Source organism: Lemur catta, chromosome 14 (assembly GCF_020740605.2).
Source record: "Lemur catta isolate mLemCat1 chromosome 14, mLemCat1.pri, whole genome shotgun sequence".
Lineage (NCBI taxonomy): Eukaryota > Metazoa > Chordata > Mammalia > Primates > Lemuridae > Lemur > Lemur catta.
The window spans coordinates 50931317-50950827 of NC_059141.1; the positions used below are offsets into that span (position 1 = coordinate 50931317).

Genomic DNA, 19511 nt, shown 5'->3' on the forward strand with positions numbered 1-19511 from the left:
TTGGGAGGCAACCAGGACCATCTGCCATCACAACCCTCAAATCAAGCCCTTTGGTAAGCAGACGTGAGGAGCCCCGCCGTGTCGTGGTGAGGAAGGCCAAGACAGACGCATATGGGGGCCCAGCCCAGGTAACGCCAGGATGCTGGGCCTCCCACCCCTCTCTGCTCCTCCAGCACCTGGAGCAGAGCTTCCTGGTTCACAGTCATTTCCACAGTGCCACCTTTCCAGCTCATGGGGTATGCTCCCTCTCTGCCACGCAGGCACTCTGCCTTCCTGCCCTGGAATTCAGCACCAAGCATTGCTATTCCCTCAGCCAAGAGGCCCCTTCCCAGCCCCTCCTCTGCAGAGCGACATCTGGTCCCCCACACCCCCATAGGTGCTGACCGCAGTGCGCCTACCCCTGCACCACGAACCCAGCACTAACTCCGAGCCAGCTCTCCCCTCCACGGGCTGACTCATCAGCACCTTGCTCCTGGCCTCAATCAGGTTCTTTAGGCCCACCCCCAACTGGCACCCTAATTCTTCCCCGTGCAAGGGTCTGACTCCACCCAACACACACACACACACACACACACACACACACACACACACACAACACACCAATCCTCCTGTCTCTCCGGCTTATTTTAAAATCCAAATTGGGGTGGGGGCACTTGCCAAGGGGCTGGACGGCAAGGGTCAATGCCTGCTCTGGTCCTAGAAGGCAAAGTTCGCAGAAGAGGAAGGCTCTGCTATATGAATTACTGGGGAGGGTGAGGGCGTGTTACTACCCAGGAAAGGATAATTTCCTCCCAGTGGACCGCTGACAGCGCCGGGCCTGGGGCTGGGGTCACAGTGGGGCGGCGGGTGGCGGCCAGTGGCCAGGGCACCGGATCTCCGCTCACGGCATGGAGGCAGCCGCTCCAGGTGCCCACCCGGGGAAAGCAAGGCACCGAGTGCCCGCTGCCGTCTGGAGCCGCCACCACCTTGGAATGCGCGGGCTCTGCACGAGTCCTGGGCTGACCTGCGGTGGAGACCAGCGGCAGTGCTCCCGGGCGCGAGCCCCTGGGGACAACCAGCACCGCCTGTAGCGGGCCAGGCCCGGGGCGGGAGGCCAAGCATGAGCCGCACAAGGCTCCCGGCTCCGCGAGGGGCGCGTCTTCCTGCGGCCAGACCGGACTGGGGAGAATGCATAAGTCCCCTGGAGTCTCCCACGGGGACAGCGAAGTGATGAAGGGAGCGGATGAAGGGAGCGGACCTACGTGACTTTAGGTCCCTTCAACCCGGCTGCCCACCCCGCAGTGGGGGTGCGCCCCACCCCATCACCACTGTCCAAATGGGGACCCAGAGTTCAGATGGGGACGGGATTGCATTCCAACGCCCTCTACTCCCGAAATTCTCCCCCTACCCAGACCTGGACCCTCTCTGAAGCGCCAAGAGCAACGTCCCCGAATCTTCGCGGTCCCAGGACCGGGGATAGGGGCTCGGATGCCTCTCCTTCCAGGGCCACCGCGGAGGGAATTCGAGTTCCTGGGAATCAAAGTTGCCGCGTGTCCGGCCGCGGGCTGCGAGCAGGGCGCAGAGCGGGGCCAGGGGCGGGCACGGGAGGAGGCCCCGGGCGCCTGCCGCGGGCGATGGCCGCGCCGGGAACAAGTGGTTCGGCGGCTGCGGTCGCGACCAACTTTCCCGCCGCGCGGCAGGCGAACGGCGCGGGGAAGGCGAGGGAAGCGGGGAGGGAAGGGGCGGTGCGCGGCTCGTGTACCGTGTGCGTGTGTGGAGCGGCGCCGCGCCGCGCCTCGGGCTCTGCTCTCCGCCGGATCGGCCCCGCGGGCCGCCTGCTCGGGCCCCGGCTACCGCCGCGTCTCGCCGCCGGCGCGAAGGCTCATCCGCGGCTCGCCGGCCGCTCCGGGGTCCGCTCGGGCCGCCCGCTCGCCGCTCGCCGCTCGCCGGCCGCAACTTCAGGCGCGCCGCAGGCTCGGACGAGGCACGCCCCAAACGTCCCGAGGCTCGGCACCCTCGTGCTCCATGCCCGGCGCCGGCCGCCCCGCCCCGCCCGGCTCAGCGCCCGGCCGCCGTCGGACGCGTCCTCTGGCCGAGCATCGCGGCCGCTGCCCGCGCCCCTCTCTCCCGAGCCGCCGCCGCCGCTCAAGTCCACGATCAACTTTCCCTCGCTTCCCCCGCCCCGCTCGGCCCCCGCCACCCAGACCCCGCCTCCCGACGCTCCCGCCCTCACCTCCCGCCTCGCCCAGCCCCCGCCCGCCCGCGCTCCGCCGCTCGCCGCCGCCCCGTGGGCCGCCGGGACCCCCGAGCCCCCGGCCCGTTCGCGCCCGGAGCCCCGGGAGCGGCGCGGAGCCCAGCCGGGCGCTCAGGGCATGAATATTTCAGTGCTGGCGGAGCTGCCCTCTGCCGATGTCATGGCACCGGCTGCTGTGGCAACTCGACGAATCCCCCAAAGGGGCAGGGAGGGAGCCCGCGGAAGCGGCTCCAGGTGCGTGCCAGAGCCATGCCCCGCAGGGCCGCTCGCCGTCCCGCAGAGGGGCACGCGAAGGGGTGGGAGCCCCGCCAGCCTCCCGCCGGCTCCGCGCCTCGGCCGAGCAAGGAACGCTCCCGGGAAGCCCGAGCGAGCCTGCGGGCGCTCGGCCTAGGTGAGCCCGCGCCATCTGTTGGCTTTAAGCGCCCCCTCTCTGCTCCCGGAGTTGCTGAGCGGTCCCTCCAGTCCTTGGGGCCGCTTGGCGCTTCGCTCCCACCAGCTGCCTTCGCCCACCCCACTCATGCGCTCCCACCTGCGCCCCCTCCCTCACTCGAGCTCAGGATGCCTCCACGTGCTTAGAAGCGAGGGACCCCGGGTTGGAACAGACCCTTGAGGTCACCCAGGCACCCTCACCCGTGCGGGAGGCCCTTCTGCAGCACCCCGGAGCAATGGCCTCCCAGCTTCTTTTTGTACATCTATAGGGACAGAGGCTTCGTGACTTTCTGAGACAGCTGGATCAGGGAGGAGTCCCTATCCATGTGATTGAAGAGGGTTGTTCCCTGCTCTGAATCTTGACTTCCCTAGGCTAAACATTCTGATTTTTTAAAAATTTGTTTCTCATATGGCAGGATTTCTGGACCTGTCACTGTTCCAGTCAGTATATTGACAGTAGCTGCCTGGAGCCAGGCTCTGGGCTGAGACTTTCTGGATCTCGACTCACTGTATCTTCAACACAGCCTTTCTGGTAGGCCCTGCCATTATCCCAGCTTTGCTGTGAGAAAACACGCTCTAGGGAAGTTGGTGACTTGCCCCTGCGGTGGAGTCATGTATTAAACTCAGAATCTGGTTCCAAAGCTCCAGCTCTTTACCATTCATTCATTCATTATTCATTCATTCATTCATAGTCACTGCTATGTGCTAGCTAACTGACATAGGTTCTGGAAATCTGATGGGGAACAAAACAGGCTTGGTCCTTGTGCCTCATGGAGCTCCTCTAATAGGAGAACCATGCAGTAGTCAATGAAGCGCATCTGCAGGTAAAATTATAGCCAGAATCAGGGCTACAAAGAAGAGTGCTTTAATGTCACCTGGCCTAGGGCATCAGGGAAGACTTCCCAGAGGAGGTGACTGAGCTGAGTTCTCAGGGATGAGCAATGGAGGGAGAGAGTAGACTTTTAGGCACGAGAAACAGCATATGCAAAGACCCCAGGCACCCACTGTGGACAATGGCCACACTGGGGTAAGTGTGTTGGTGGCTGCGGTCACCACCAACTTGTGCAAAGGTAGGAAGAAGCTGGCACGTGTAAGGAAGTGAAGGAAGTCCAGAGAGGGTGGGGAGCACAGTGAGTGTAAAGCCAGAGTGTGAGAAAGGGCAGACTGTGCGGGGCATGTTGGCCTTGATCAGGGGTTGATCTTTATCCTAAGGGTGAAGGCTTCAAAGCAGGTGGTTGGGGTGGAGGTCGAGGGGTGGGACAGTCATGATCTTGTCTGTGGTTAGAAAAATGGGGGCTTGATTAGGAGGCAATGGATGACAAGAGGAGACTGCTTCAATTAAAAATATTTATTTGCCAAATACTATGTGCCAGGAAATTTTGTAGACCAGGGGTCAGCAAACTGCTACCCACAGGTCAAATCTGTCCCACCACCTGCTTTTGTAAATAAAATTTTAGTGGAACACAGACATGCCTATCCAGTTCTAACTCCTTTCATGCTACAAATGCAGAGTTAAGGAGTTGCGACAGAGACAGTAGGGCCTGCAAAACCAAAACTATTTACTGTCTGGCCCTTTATAGAAAGAATTAGCTAACTCTTGTGAATCTAGAAACTTAGAACACACCAGTGAACAAAACACATACACGTGAGCATGCACACACACAAATCCGTGCCCTGGTGGAACTCACATTTACGTAGGCTGCTATGGTTGTCCAGGTGGTTGGTGACAGAAGCCTGGAGTGCTGGGGCAGTAGGTGAAGTGGCAGTGGAGAGAAGTGGCATTCAGGAGGTAAAATCTATGGGACTAGCAGAGGGAGTGATTATGGGGTGAGATGGAGGTAAGTGTCAAAGAGACCCCCTGGGATGCTTCCATTGATTGCAGTGGAGCACAGTGCGACAGTGTCAGCATTGCCGGAGTGACTCTACTTCCCCTTTTCTGAAATTGAAAAGAAAAGAGAAAGAAAGAAAAAAGTGACATACTGGCTCCTTCCATATATAGGACATCTTGTCCAGGCATCTCCAAAAGTGGCCACATCTCTACAGTGCCTTCAAGTTCATCTTTAGTCCGGAGACACATTTGATTTTAAGATCCTGCAGGGCAGGGACTGTGTCTTTGTTCACTTATCTAACACACATTCCTGGGGCATCCATAGTATGCCAAGCTCTGGGCTGGGTGCTGAGGACACAGAGAAGCATATGATGTCATTTTTGTCCTCAGAGAAGCTACAGTCCGGTTCAAGAGATAGAGACAGAAACAAACAGTTATGAAGCAGTAGAATGATGCCATTCTTGAGACCGGAACTTGGTTCAACAGTGACAGAGGGGACCCCAAGCAGGGTGCAGTCTACTCTAACCAAAGAGAGTGGGGAAGACTTCAAACAGGACAGACCATTTAAACAGAGCCTTGAAAGACAAGTGTTCCTGACAAGATGAGGCCAGCGAGGGCACTTGAGGTAGAGGGGGCTGTGTGTGCAAAGTCACAGGGACATCAAACAGTTTAGAGACTTCGGGTACGGCGACAGTAGGGCTGGACCAAGGAGTGCGCTGGGCAGAGGCAAGAGGCGAGTCTCAGGAGGTGAGCAAGGCGGGACCATGAAGGGCCTGGGGGCTGTGCTGGGAGCCCTGGGCTTCTTCAGCAAGTGATGCTGGAGAGGGAGGGGCGAGGCTTGGAGGTGCAGGTGCACAATAACAGGCAAGAACGTGACAAGCTACAGGAAGGAAGGAGGGGACAGGAAATTGTCCCAGGGTGGCCTGAGCTGGCATCTTGGAGCAGGGGCATCTCCCTTCCATATCTTTGCATCCCCAAAACACCAAATAACCAGCCAGCTCGCTGGTACTCTCGGCGAATAAGGAAGGAAAGGAGGGAAGGAGACATTCCCAATCTTTTGTTTCAAACATGTCCAGCCTCTTGAATCACCTGGTACAAGATTTGATTCCATCTTGGCTGTACAGCCTCCACTAGGGTGCTTTCTGCCCTGCTGCCTTCCCTGGGGAAGAAAGAGAGGTGATGTGGTGTAATACAAAGCTCTCTAGGCAAGGACGCAGTGGACGAGGGGCTTAGCCTACTTGTCCAAGCCTTGGTTTCTTCAAATGCAAATGGGTGTGATGGCCCCCAGCCCCCAGCAACCTCCCAAGGTTGCCATTCAGATCAAAAGAGGAAAACACACATTAAAGTGCTTTACAAACTGTAGAAACAAAACAACACTTACATACAAGTCCCTCCTCCCCGGGAGGGTCCATTATTGTTTTTTAAAATGTGTGAGCACCTCTCCTCTGGGTATCCTCCATAACAGCGTCCGTGTCCTGCCTCGCACAGCACTGCTTCCTGCTCTCCCCTTAATCCCATCCCCAAGCTGGGAAAAAGCTCTTTGTCGCTTCCTGCAGGCGTCCCCAGCCCGCTCGCCCTCCCCAGGGGCAGTGCCTGCCGCCATAAACCAGACATGTGTGCTCCCGAGTTTGGTTTGTGAGCCCTTGGAGCCTGGCACAGCTGTGGCAGCTCGACTTGCCTTGTGAAGGAGCAGGCTGGGAAGGCTGACAAGGTGGGCTGGGGCCACCATGTGCAGAGGGGGGCAGGGTGGGGGCAGGAAAGCCCTGGAGGGCATGGGGTTCCCTGGGCCCAGCCTCGGAAGCTTACCCCTGCTCTAGGTGGCCTGAGGAGCGAGGCTCCTTCCCCCATGTCCCTGCCCCCTCTCTGCTCCCCTCGCCCATCATTTATTTATAAGGTGTTCATAGCAAAATGAATGACAAAAAGTTAGAAGCTAATTAAAGCTGGCACAGATTGGCACACGGGGCCATGAATTATGCATTGGTGTAGCATGGCGCTTGGTGGCAAGGACTGGCACCAAGTGCCCTAGGCACAGTAGGCAGTGGGCATGGGCCCCAGCTCTGCCTTGTCCCCCACCCTGCCTCTCCAAAGGGCCCCCCATCCAGGACCCTCTGCCTCTCTGGGGCAGCTGGAGCCTTGTCAGCCACCACCCCCTGGTGGGCAATTCCTCTCTGCACAGCCCAGCATGTCCTGGCGGAGAGAGGAGGCAACAGCACGATCACAGGCTGGACTCGTCCCACAAAACCATGTCCCTGGGGCTCCAAACACATGCCTGTCATCCACAGGGACCAGGCTGGGCTTCCAAAAGGGTGGCGGCAGGTGGAGAAGGCCTGAGATCCAGCCGGTTGATGGTGACATGGGCGCAGCCGAGCTGGAAGATACCTTTCAAAACCATGCAGTCCAAACCTCGAGGTGTACTCACAGATGAAGAGCCTGAGGCTCAGAGAGGGACAGGATCTGTACACAGTCACATGGCAAATAATCATAATAATGACAAGGATGATAATAATGATAATGCTGGGGTTTATTTAAAGCTGATTTTGTGCCAGCCACCATTCCAAGTCTTTGTATGGAATGTCTCACTCAATCCTCACATGAAGAAGACACTACAATTATCCAAACTGACAGATAAGGAAACTGAGGCAGCATAGGAATATAAGAGCAGATTGTCCAAGGTCATGGAGCTAATGAGAGGAAAGTCCAGATTAAACTAAATCCAAGCAGTCTGGCTCCAAGCCTTGTCCCTCTATGGGCAAGGACAGTCGTTCTCAAACCTAGAAGCTCCTGGGAGGTGAGGCAGTGTGTAAAAATAAGATCAGAGATTCAGATTTGATTGCTCTGGGCTAACCTCTGAACATGGCATTTTTGAAAGCTCCTTGAGTGATTCTAATGCACAAAGGAAAATCATTGGCAGGGGGATATGGATTTTGACCCCAAAAATCATAGATGTGATTTCTTGCTCTGCCACTGCTGACTCTGCAACTTTGAGCATAGGGCTCAACCTTTTGGGGCCTCAGTTTCCTTATCTGTAAAATGGGGTTAGTAACAGCATGGCCCTGGAGTTGGACTGTTTAGGCTTGGTTTGAATCCTGGCTGTGCCTCTTGGACAGGTTACCTAATGCCTCTTTGCCTCAGTTTACTCATCTATAAAATGTTACAATACTAGCAGAGCTGTTGTGAGGATTGGATGAGCCGATGAATGCAATGTGGTATCTGACATTTAGTAAGTGCTCATGAAAATGGGAGCTGTGGGCATTAGCTGTCCTGAGATTGGGGAACCTTGCCTCTGCTGGCCACCGGCGCTGTGGCCAGGATCAAATGAGGACGCACACATATAACAGAGAGGCTTTGTGCACTGCAGGACACAATGAAAGGCTGTCAGGCAGAAGAGACTGGGTCTCCCGGCTGCCTGTCCTGGGCCCTGACTCCCTATTCCTTTGCATATGGGAGACAGGAATATATTATTATCACAAGCACTTCAGATCACGGAGACAAACCACTGTTCTCAAGTTGGTATGTCTCCTTCCAAGGAATGTTCTATGTGCATATGGAATATATAGTGTTTGGCTGGGGGCAGGGGTAGGAGAGAAAGATATCTATCGTGCCACACTTCTGTATTTTTGAATTTTGAACCATATGAATGGCTCAAATATAAAAATAAATATAAAGGGTATGCTTCAGGCAGAAAGAAAGTGGTCCCAGATGGAAGCTTGGATATTCAGGAAGCAATAGAAAGGAAAATACAGGCAAACACAAATGAATCTTGGTTGTATAAAACTAATGTCTAAAATACATAGAGATAATTAAAATACATGACACCATAACACATGAGTTAGGAAGGGGGTAAATGGGGTTGGAACGCTCTAAGGTCCTGGCATTGTCCACAAAGTGGGTAAAATTGTGAACGCATGGTAAATGTTAATAAATCAAGGACGCCTGCTCCATCTCTAGGCTAACCCTAGAAGAATGGCAACTGGATGTATCACTAACCAAGTGAAGGAAAATGAAATAATGAAGTGGTCTGTGTGTGTGTGTTTTCAAAATTTAAAGAATTTTTTGTTTTTTATAAATAGTCATACTGCATATATTGTTCTATAACTTGTTTTTTGTTTTTTCTTTTAAGATATGTCCTGTAGCTCTTTCCATATTGGTACACAGAGGGTCTGCCTCCCTCTTTTTGCCTGTGGGTGTGTATTCCACAGAATAACGGTGACAGCACAGCTAATGTCCATTAAAGAAAGGGGCAGAGTCCACTTGCTCAAGGCCTCTTGGGTGTGGCTCCAGGTCATGATCCTCAAATTTGGCTCAGAATAAATCTCTTTAAAATTATGGTCTACGCGTCACTTCCTGCTAGATGCAAACCTTCTTCCGGTTACCTCTTTGAATGAAACAGTAAGGAAGTCATCCTCTGCTCTATTCTGTTGAAGCCTATATAAACATGCAAAGGAGAATGCCCCCATTAGTGCTAATGTGTCTTTAACACTTGATAATCTCTCTTTCTTGGACCAGAAGGAATCAGGCCTTCTGCTCAGCCTCTATTATGGTGGTGAGAAAAAGGTTTTAAAAATAAATTTAAGAGTTTAAAAGTGAGGGATTAAAATTTGAATTGGATCATTAACAGGACAGTTGTCACATGGATAGGCCAAAATTGGTTAAGTATGGTACGTGAATGATTAAAATTGGGAGGTCTTGACCTGAAGAATTAAGTTGAAGCATCTCTGCATCACCGTAGCATTCAAAGCCTCCCAGACCCCACCCCATCTCCGCAAATAAGGCCAGTGTACCTGTCCAGGTTCAACCCAACCTCTCTTCAGTACAAAGCCTCTATCTCAACTGGCAAAATGCACAGATACAGAGAGGGTGCTTAGTGCAGTACTCTTTATGATAGGGAGCAAAAAGGGGAAGAAACACACACATTGCTCAATAGGGGACTGGTTACACAGACCATACTCTGAATCATCTGTCCTATGGATCTTTGGACCTCTTTGGACCTCCCTATCCTCTGGCCTGGGCTTATATTGTCCTCTCCCTTGCCATTGCCCGCTGCCTGCCCTCCTCTCTGCTGAAACCCATTCTTCAAATCCCATCACCTCCCAGAAGTCTTCCTTGCCCACCTCCCAGACCGGCAGGTCCCCAGCCTCCTCTGACCCCCAGGAACCTCACTGTCTAGATGACTCCACATCTGTGTATAGCACGGAATCTTTCATGATCTTTTCATAGTCTGTCTGTCTTGTTTCCAATTAGATCATAATCTCCCACAGGGCAGGGACCAAAGTGTGTCTGAAGGCACATTGGACAAGGCTCAGAAAACCAGGATGCAGCCCTGACTCTGCCACAGTCTGCCTGAAGGACCTTGCGTAAGGCACCTCACTCCCACCCTGAGCCCCAGTGTCCTCATCTAAACATGAGGAGTGAGTTCAGGGTCCCAAGGTCCCTCCTGCTCTGAGGTCTAAGACCATTTCATACTGTTCTATATCCTCCCATAAAATAGTAAAACTAAGGTTTTTACATCTTAAGAGGGTTGCATCCATGATCTCATTTAATCCTTACAACAGCTCCAAGATAGTGGTACTGTTGGTATTGTCCCCATTCCACTGATGAGAAAATTGAGGCACAGGGAAGCTGTATCAGTAAAATTAAACTAGGTTACACTGTGATATAAACAGACCCTGAAACCTCAGTGGCGATAAAAGTTTACTTCTTGGTCCCACATAGTGCAGTGCTGGTGGGATGGCTTTCCTCCGAGGGTGGCTTGGGGATCCAGGGTGCCTCCAACTTAGAGCTATACTGCTGGAACACATGTCCCTGCGGGCACACAGGTCACTGTGGCAGAGCAAGAAAGGGTGCAGGAGTCCACAGGCTCCCAACGCCTTGGCCTGAAGGGGACACGTCACTCCTGTTCCCCCATTTCCCCAGCCAGAACTAGCGTGGCCTGTTAGAGACTGCGCCGCAGAGCTCCCCGCCGCCCGCCCACCACGCCCCAGTCCGCAGAAAAATTGTCTTCCATGAAAGCGGTCCCTGGTGCCAAAAAGGTTAGGACCGCTGCTGCAATGGACTGGCATCGTGAAGTCAGAAAGAGAGGAGATGGCAGCCCTGCAGATGTAAGGTCAGGGCAGGCAGCCACTGTCCACGGGAATAATCCGAATAGTTCCCCTCCGCTGAGCACCTGCCATGGGCCGGGCGCTTTATCAATGTTCCATCTGATCCTCCCAATGTCCCAGAAATACAACCCACGTCCGCTCTACAGGGGAGGGAAGTAGGGCTCAAAGAGGCTGCGTAAACTGGCCAAGGTCAAGCAGCCGGGAAGCGGCTGGACGACCCCCAGGTCCCGGTGGGTTTCCCACGCGGGGCCCTGCGGAGGGCGTGGCCAGGGAGGAGGGCGCTGAGGCGCGAGTTCCCCGTCTGGGCGCTGCCAGCCCTTTGCTGCCAAAGCCAGGCAGAGGGTTCTGGGGAGAAAGGCGGTCTGGGGGCATCCTGAAAAGTCTGGCAGAGACCTCCTGCCCTGGTCCTGCCCAGCCCTGCAGCAGGAAAACTCCCCGCAGGCGCAGTCCCCCGGGGAGTCCAGAGCTGCAGTGCAGGGCGCCACCTGGAGGCCGAGCGCCACGCGGCACCTCTCGCCCCTCCGCGCCCAGCCCTGCTAGCGGCGGGCGGGGTGCGGGGGAAGGCTCTGGGGCAACTCCTACAGAGACGGGGCCAGAAAAGCAGCGGGTGGTGGTCCCCAGCAAAGCCTCGAGGTTCTTCACCGTCTGCTCTGCCCTCCCACCCCCCATCCCCGCTCCCCTGTCCCCAGCCATCCAGGGTTTCTCCCTAGCCTTGTTTCTATCACAAATAGCAATTGAAGACCTCCAGTGGGCCAGGTACCCTTAGGCGCTCATTCTGGGACTGGGAGTCTGGACTCTTGGATTCAGTCTCTGCCCAGCCACTAGCTGGCTGTGTGTCTCTGGGCAAATCACTGCCCCTCTCTGGGCCTCTGTTACCTCTCTTGTGTTAATAAAATGCATGTCACAACTAGAGACAACATAGTGGGGCCTGGAATCAGGCAGGCCTGAGGTTTTTTTTTTTAATTTCAGCATATTATGGGGGTACAGGCCTGAGTTTGAATCCCAGTTGTGCCAAATCCTTGCTGTGTGACCCTGTGAGCAATTTATTTAGGAGACAGAGTTTCGCTCAGTCACCTGGGCTAGAGTGCCATGCTGTCAGCCTAGCTCACAGCAACCTCAAACTCCTGGGCTCGAGTGATCCTCCTGCCTCAGCCTTCCCAGTTGCTGGGACTACAGGCATGCGCCACCATGCCCGGCTAATTTTTTCTCTATATTTTTAGTTGTCCAGCTAATTTCTTTCTATTTTTAGTAGAGACGTGGTCTCACTCTTGCTCAGGCTAGTCTCAAACTCCTGACCTCAAGCAATCCTCCCGCCTCGGCTTCCCAGAGTGCTAGGATTACAGGCATGAGCCACCATGCCCGGCCCCTTTGAGCAATTTAATTAACTTCTGTGTGTCCCAGTTAACTCCTCTGTAAAATGAGTTGATAATGCCTATCCAAAGAGTTTTATTAACAAGATTAATAATTAAGTTGTTGCCTGTATAGGTAACAAAATATATACAATATAATACATGAAGTGCCTAGCTCAAGTCTTGCTCCCTTTCCTCGGCTTCCTCAAGTTTTAAAACTAGGGTTCAGCTCCCAGGGCTTTCCTACCCTTCTCCCTAAGAAGGGTTGAGATCAGCCTCCTGATTCTCACACTCCGATCATTGACCCTGCCTCCCTGCATTAGGCCAGCAAGTACCAGAAGCCCTGGTTCCTGGAACAGAGCTCCTAAGCCAAGCCCATCCAGTGTATGGGGAGGGCCCTCTACCTCCTCCTAGAGTCACCTCCAACTTCACGGTGGGGATTTAACCTCTCTCTACTGATTCATTGCTGTCATGGTGAATGGCATCTGTCCCCTAGAGTTGCACAGTGCACAACCACAGCAGCTGTTCATGGCTGCCTATTGTTGAAATTCTCAGCAATTAAAAACAGGTGCACTGGGATACAGCCCCATACCAAGTACAGTGAGAGGCAGGAATAGCAGACAGAATGTCTGTAGCTTGAGAAGGTTTCAAGAAGACCTCCAGCTAAGACAGAGACCCAACTTCTCTAGGGGCAGTACCAAGTACACTCCTAATGCATCCAAATTGGGGTGAGAGTGGATCCAGCTTTTAAGATTTATAGGCCTTTAATCTCCCTGAGCCTCAGTTTCTCACCTGTGAAATGTGGGTATAATCCTTGGCCTGTTTACTTACACCATTTGTGAGACGAAGAAAGATCTCTAGTCCCCTATAAACTGTCCGGTGCTGTTCAGATATAATTCCATCCATCCTTCACTTACTTGTTTATCGAGCACATAGCCAGGCAAAGCGTCAGTTGCTGGGGATATAGTGGGGAGCACAATACACATCTTTCTTTGCCTTGAATGTCTTGGAGAACAAAAGAGGAAAGAAGTAAATGGCACCTTCCCGAAGGGCACCATAGCCTCTGTCTCCCTCCCTGCCTGCATCTCCTTCTAGGAATGACCGCCAGCACTCACTGGGTGTCCCACGCTGTGCCCAGCACATCACACACATAGAGCATGTTATTTAGTCCTTTCAGCAAACTCTAAGGTAGGCACCCCCATTTTAGAGATGAGGAAACTGAGGCTCAGAAAATTTAACTCTACGTAGAGAAAGCTGGATTTAAATCCAGAACTGTTGGGCTCTCCAGTAAGAGTTAACCTCTAAATTAAACAAGGGAAAGATGATAATTACTGAGGGCTTATTAGGCATCAGGGAACAGTGCTGGGCACTTTACCAACCTCATTTGATTAAATCCCTACACCAACCGTGCCACTTACATATGTTGGACCAATTCTACAGATGAGGAAACTGAGTCTCCAAGAAATGGAGGGAAGCTCCCGGTCCTTTCCCTGCTGTCCTGGTTGACACCGTAGGAGTCGGGCAGATTACAGTAATCATCTAATGCCTGAGCAGCGCTCTGAAGATGAAAAGCCCTTATTGAAAGTGCTAAGTATGGTGATTAAGTCGGAAGGTGGAATTAGCTGCACAGGGGGAGCAGGCTGCAGCCATCAGGAGAGGATTAGTGACTTGCTGCCCGATTAAGCGGAAGGCAGGATGGGAGAAAGAAACTGAGAGGTTTACAGCTGCACGGTGCTGCTCGCATCTGAGAGGGTAAGAGATTCCGTGGGCCTGCAAGGCAGCCGTCATGCCCCAGCGCTGAAGGGACGGGCAGCATCCATGGAAAGCAAAGTGGGCCGCTAGCTCCCTTCGCCTTTCTCCCATACGTCCATCCATCCATCCATCCATCCACCCAACAATTACTTTCCGAGGACCTACCAGGTCTCAGGGGCTGTCCTAGGCACTGTGGATACAGCTGAGGACAAGATAGAAAGCTCTCATGAAGCTCCCAGTCCAGGGGAGGGAGACAGACATTTAACAATAATCACATATCAAGGAATTATTGTTCATTTTTTAGGTTTAATAATAGGATTGTGGTTATGTTCTTTTACTATACTTTTAAAGACCTATTGGTCAGGTGCGCGGTGGCTCACGCCTGTAATCCTAGCACTCTGGGAGGCCGAGGTGGGTGGATTGTTTGAGCTCAGGAGTTCGAGACCAGACAGAGCAAGAACGAGACCCCCCGTCTCTACTAAAAATAGAAAGAAATTAGCTGGACAACTAAAAACACATATAGAAAAAATTAGCCAGGCATAGTGGTGCATGCCTGTAGTCCCAGCTACTTGGGAGCTGAGGCAGGAGGATCGCTTGAGCCCAGGAGTTTGAGGTTGCTGTGAGCTAGGCTGACGCCACAGCACTCTAGCCCGGGCAACAGAGTGAGACTCTGTCTCAAAAAAAAAAAAAAAAAAAAAGACTTATTATTTTTTTTTGGACAGGGTCTCTCTATGTGATCCAGGCTGGTCTTGAACTCCTGGGCACAAGCAATCCTCCCACCTCAGTGTCACAAGGTGCTGGGATTACAGGCATGAGCCACTGTGTCTGACCAAGACTTAAGTTTTTAAGAGCAGTTTTAGGTTCACAGCAGAACTGAGAGGAAGGCACAGAGATTTCCCATATACCTTCTGCCCCCACACATGCACTGCCTCCTCCATTGTCAATGTCCCCCATCACCAGAGTGGTACATTTGTTACAACTGATGAGCCTACATTGTTATATCATTGTCACCCCAAGTCCAGTTCACATTAGGGTTCCCTCTTGGTGCTGTGCATTCTACGGGTTGGGATAAATGTCTTATGACATGTATTTGTGGTCATGTTTTATACAAGAGGCTTTATCTTTTAGTGATACATACCAGAATATTTACAGATGTGATGCCTCAGATGAATACAGGAAGGTGAGAGTGAGTGAGGGTACAGATAAAACAAGATTGGCCCTGAGTTGATCATTGTTGAAGCTGGGTGATGGGTACATGGAGTTCATGATATTAATACTACTCTGTTTTCTTTTGTAAACATTAAAAAGTTTTCATAATGAAAATTTTTTTCAAAAACACACTAGCAAGCTGTGCATTGTGGCTCACATCTGTAATCTTAGCACTTTGGGAAGCCAAGGTGGGAGGATCACTTGAGGCCAGGAGTTTGAGGTTGCAATGAGCAATGATGATGCCACTGTACTCTAGCCCGGGTAAGAGAGCTAGACCCTGTCTCAAAAAAAAAAAAACAAAAAAAAAAACAAAAAGTAAAACCCACACACGCACACAAGCAGCTATATAATTACCACTCATTATAAGTGTCCCGAAGGAAAAGTGAATGGTGTGATGAGAGATTATTGTACAGGGACCTGATTTCAACTGGAAAGTAGGGGTACAGTGTCAGTTTTTGACAGAGTGAAGCACTGGAGCATCCTTAAGCCTAGTGATCACTGAAGTAACCCTTTCTGTTCACTCCCTCCACAGTGTCCTGGGAAGAGGGCCTTACCTTTTGGATATCACCAGCAATGTCCTGGCAGACCAGTGTCCTGAAGAACCCAAGACAAGCCCCCGAGTTCCCTCATCAGTTGTGATGGAGGGAGCAAGGGGGTTCCCAATTGCAAACCTGCACCCATCACCGTGCATGCCTGTCTCAGGTGTGTGCACTGCCTGCCTGCCATGAGCACGGCCTCCTTAGAACAATCTCAAGGGAGGGAATTAGGACTCCCCACTTTACAGATGAGCAAAACAAGGCCCTGAGAGGTAAAAATGGACTTGCCCAAAGTCAGCAGCAGAACCAAAGACGCAGGCTTGTGATCTTGTTAGTGTCTCCCCCATCTGCCCCCCACCTGTTAACGTAGCCATCATCATTCCTGGATTACGGGAGAGGGAAGGGTGAACAATTATTAACAAGAAAGACAGCTGGAACCTCAAGCCACAGGTGCTGTGGGCCCAGAGAAGAAGGCAAGGACGTTGCTCTTGAGGGTACATGCCTAGGAGGTGAGGGTAGGTGACAAGGGAGTGAGAGCTCCAGTTTCCTAGAAATGTGTAGAACCAAGTGACCTTGGGCCTCCAAACATCGGAGAAAGCAGAGCTCATGGGCAATTCCCACCCCCACCCCCACCGTGCCCCTCAGCAGCAGATGACTTGATTGAGTGCCAGGTATTTGTGAAAGGAAGGGTTCCAGCTCCAAGTTAAGGGACACATGCTGTGGGCTGGATGGTGTGGGGATGGGCCTTGAGGGAGTGCTGAGTGACAGGCCTCAGGCACTGGGAGTGATGGGTCTCTCCACTGTCCCCACCTTTCCAGGCCAGCAGTGTCCATGCTGGATTTTTTCCAAGGTGCACAGCCAGGATCCTCACAAGACCGGATCCCTGTGTCAAAAGACAAAATTACAACAAATTTAGTTTAAAGATCGCATTAGCTTGATTGTGATTCTAGATTCATCCTATAAAATAGAGTAAGTGTTCCGATGAGCTGAGCAGAGGAGACTGGCTTTATAGACAGAAGGGCTGCAGAAAGCAGAGGCAAAGAACAAAGACAGTGTTCGTTGGTTCAAAGCTACTTTCCTTGAAAGATAGGGACAGGGAGAAAGAACAATAGAAGAATAACTGATTGGTTAGCATCAGACTACTTTAGGATTAAAGCAGAGGGAACTTCATCATCATGCCAATTGAGATTTAAACATGCCTGTTTGATATATTGTTTATTCCCTCTTTCTCCTGATTCTGGGTTTCATGACATGGAACTTTAGCATGGGTGACTCCATTTTGATTTTTAGTCTGGTCTGTTGGGGCCTAGTGCAGAACCTTAGTCCAAAACGATGCCCCCTCCTATAACTTTTCTGTAACACCTGCCCGCTCGGAGAAGAGCAGGAGTGACAAAAGAACAAAATGTGGGCTGGCCTGTAACTGAACCAAATTGGGGTCTGTTCAGCCGGTGCAGTGAAGCCAGACACTGAAGCTGAGAGCTGCAGCAGGAGAAAGAGGCATCTTTATCGCAGGGCACTGTGCAAGGAGAATGAGCAGCTAATGTGTAGGACTGGAACTCCTCCATGGCTTACAGGCCAGGGTTTGTAAAGGAAAGGGTACATCTCAGGCAGGCAGAACTGTAGATCAATCTGTGAAGGCCATCCTGAAGGGGGTGGCTATAGGTCACACGTGGATTCAGAGATTAGCCAGAAAGGAGTGTTAAGATGGGTGTGATGCCCTCCAGGCCCCTCAGGGGAAAATTGAGGAGAAAGAACTGTGGTCAGAGTTTAAGTCCTCAGTTCCTCCTTATCTGCATTTTCCATCAGGTGGGGGATTTTGAAAAACAACTCAATGACATATGTTAAGATGCCACCTTTTAGTTTCCATAGGGAACCAAAACACCTTGTGGCTCTGGCCTACTTCTCAGCAGGTTGTCCGTTCACTTTTCAAGGCCAGCCAGGTGCCTGGAACTTCCCCTGAAGGGACTGAAGATCTTCCTTATTTCCATGCTTGGGGGGGGGGGGCGGTGCCTAGAAGGCTCCTAAGAGGGGTCCCTGCCTGTCTCAGCCCTCTACCCTCACCGATACGAAGCCCACCCTCTGGACTCAGGCAGACCTGGGTCCAAATCCCTGGACAAGCCACTTCATTACTTTCCAAACCTCTGTTTGTCTGTTGAGGGTAATTGAGGCTTTGAAAGGATGAAGCTGTTACAGCCCAACCAGGCTCATTTGCCCCCTGTGCAAGAAGAAGCCGATACACTGAGACAGCAGGGGTGACAGCAGAGATAGAGTTTAATATCACAGGTGCCATGCAAGGAGACGGGAGGAATTTCTCAAATCATTTCCCCGAGAATTTGAAAGAAAAGGTTTTTAAAAATAGTTTTTTGGGCAAAGGGGTAGGGAATTGGGCCTGCTGATTGGCTGGGGATGAACTCATAGGGTTGGAAAGCAGAAATTGTCTTCTTGTGCTGAGTCAGTTCCCAGTTTGCAAGACCAGTTGAGTTGGTTCCGTGGCATGGGCCACTGGTCTGGTTGAGTCAGTTGTTCCACCAGAATGCAGGGCCTGGAAGATATCTCAAAGACCAGCCTTAGGTTTCACAAGGGTGATGTTATCTATGGGAGCAACTAAGTGTGAACTAAAATACAATCTTAAGCCCCCCAGCTGAATGGACCCCCTCTTGGCCAAGAGGAACCCAGAAATACCCTAAAGCTGAGTTGCTGGCCATGAGAAGGGAGGTCAGACACGCCTCCTCATGCCTCCTTCTCTTGGTGATATCCTTTGTAACTGATTAACAGGCCTAGGACTATACAGGACAGGGCGTGAACCACACCTGCAGGTCCTCAATTTACTCAACAGATCACGAGTCTCAGTATATGTCCAGTGACTTGTCTCTGATTAACGGACTTCCTTATCTTAACTTAAAACATTCCAAGCCTTTAGACAAAGCTTCACTTCTTCAACCAATTATAAATCAAAGAATCTTTAAACCCACCTATAACCTGTAATTCCCCATTTGGGAAGCCCTGCCTTTTCAGGCCAAATTATTTCAGAGTCTGGGTTCTTTTCCCTTGACAGAAGAACACTAAGAATCTTCATGACCATCAGCTACGTGACTCCTGAGTAGTAAGCAACTATAGGAAAGCAAGCTAGGGAACAATAGCTGGTTTTATATGTGTGTGTGTGTGTGTGTGTGTGTGTGTGTGTGTGTGTGTGTATTTAACTATGCCTATACTTTTGCAGACTTCAGGCCCCTACCACTGTTTCCACCTTATGGCTTCTTATTAATTTTACAAAGGGTGGTTTCAAAGCCACAATGAGAGCAAAGCACTTAGCAGAGCATTCGGTCCTCTGTGAGTGCCAGCCACCAGCCTCCTCCTCACTGGGCAATGACACGTCCCCTGTTATTCTCTGTCTAAGGTGGTGTTCCTCTAGAAGCTGACTGGAGACAAGGAATCAAGTGTAAGTAGTTTATTAGAGGTGATCTCAGGAAGCCCCAGTTGAAGAGTGAGGAAATGAGACAAAGAAAGGAAGGAGACCCAACAATAAGTGTGTTGTTGAACAGGTAACCACTGAAGACAACCGGAGGTCAGGCCCACAAGTGAACTCTGGGTAACAGTGTAGTACAACAGCAGTTCTCAAACTTGAGCATAGGCTCACTAGGAGGGCTCGTTAAACACCAATGACTGGGCCCCATCCCCTAGAGTTTCCCCATTCAGTAAGTGTAGAGAGTAGGATGAGAATTTGCATTTCTTTTATTATTATTATTATTTTCTGAGATCATGCAGTGAGAGAGAATTTGCATTTCTAACAAGTTCTCAAGTGATGCAGATTGTAGCTGGTCTGGGACTGTACCCTAAGAACCACTAAGTGTCTCAGCATGATCCCCACTCAGATGAGGAAGCTAGGGAATTGATCCACCAACTCCTTGTCCATCAGTATTTGAGGACTGTTTCCAAGAGCATTCACTCTCTGGCACTCAAGTTTATGCTGGCCAAGCTTGCTCCCACAACCAGAAAAGCCCCATTAAGCCTATTGCTAGGGCCTTTGGCTGGGATACAGGGTGGGGAGGAGACCTGCAAGGTAGTTTGACATCTGCT

General features: G+C 51.7%; 1 protein-coding gene across 1 annotated transcript in view; it reads right to left on the reverse strand.

Moving 5' to 3' along the window:
• LOC123650386 (cadherin-23-like) overlaps positions 1-2138 on the reverse strand; it is a 294848-nt gene extending 292710 nt beyond the window's left edge. Inside the window, exon 1 of the mRNA XM_045569214.1 lies at positions 1742-2138. The gene's annotated coding sequence lies outside the window, so the exon portion shown is untranslated. The remainder of the gene's footprint in view (positions 1-1741) is intronic.
• Between the last annotated feature and the right edge of the window lie 17373 nt (positions 2139-19511).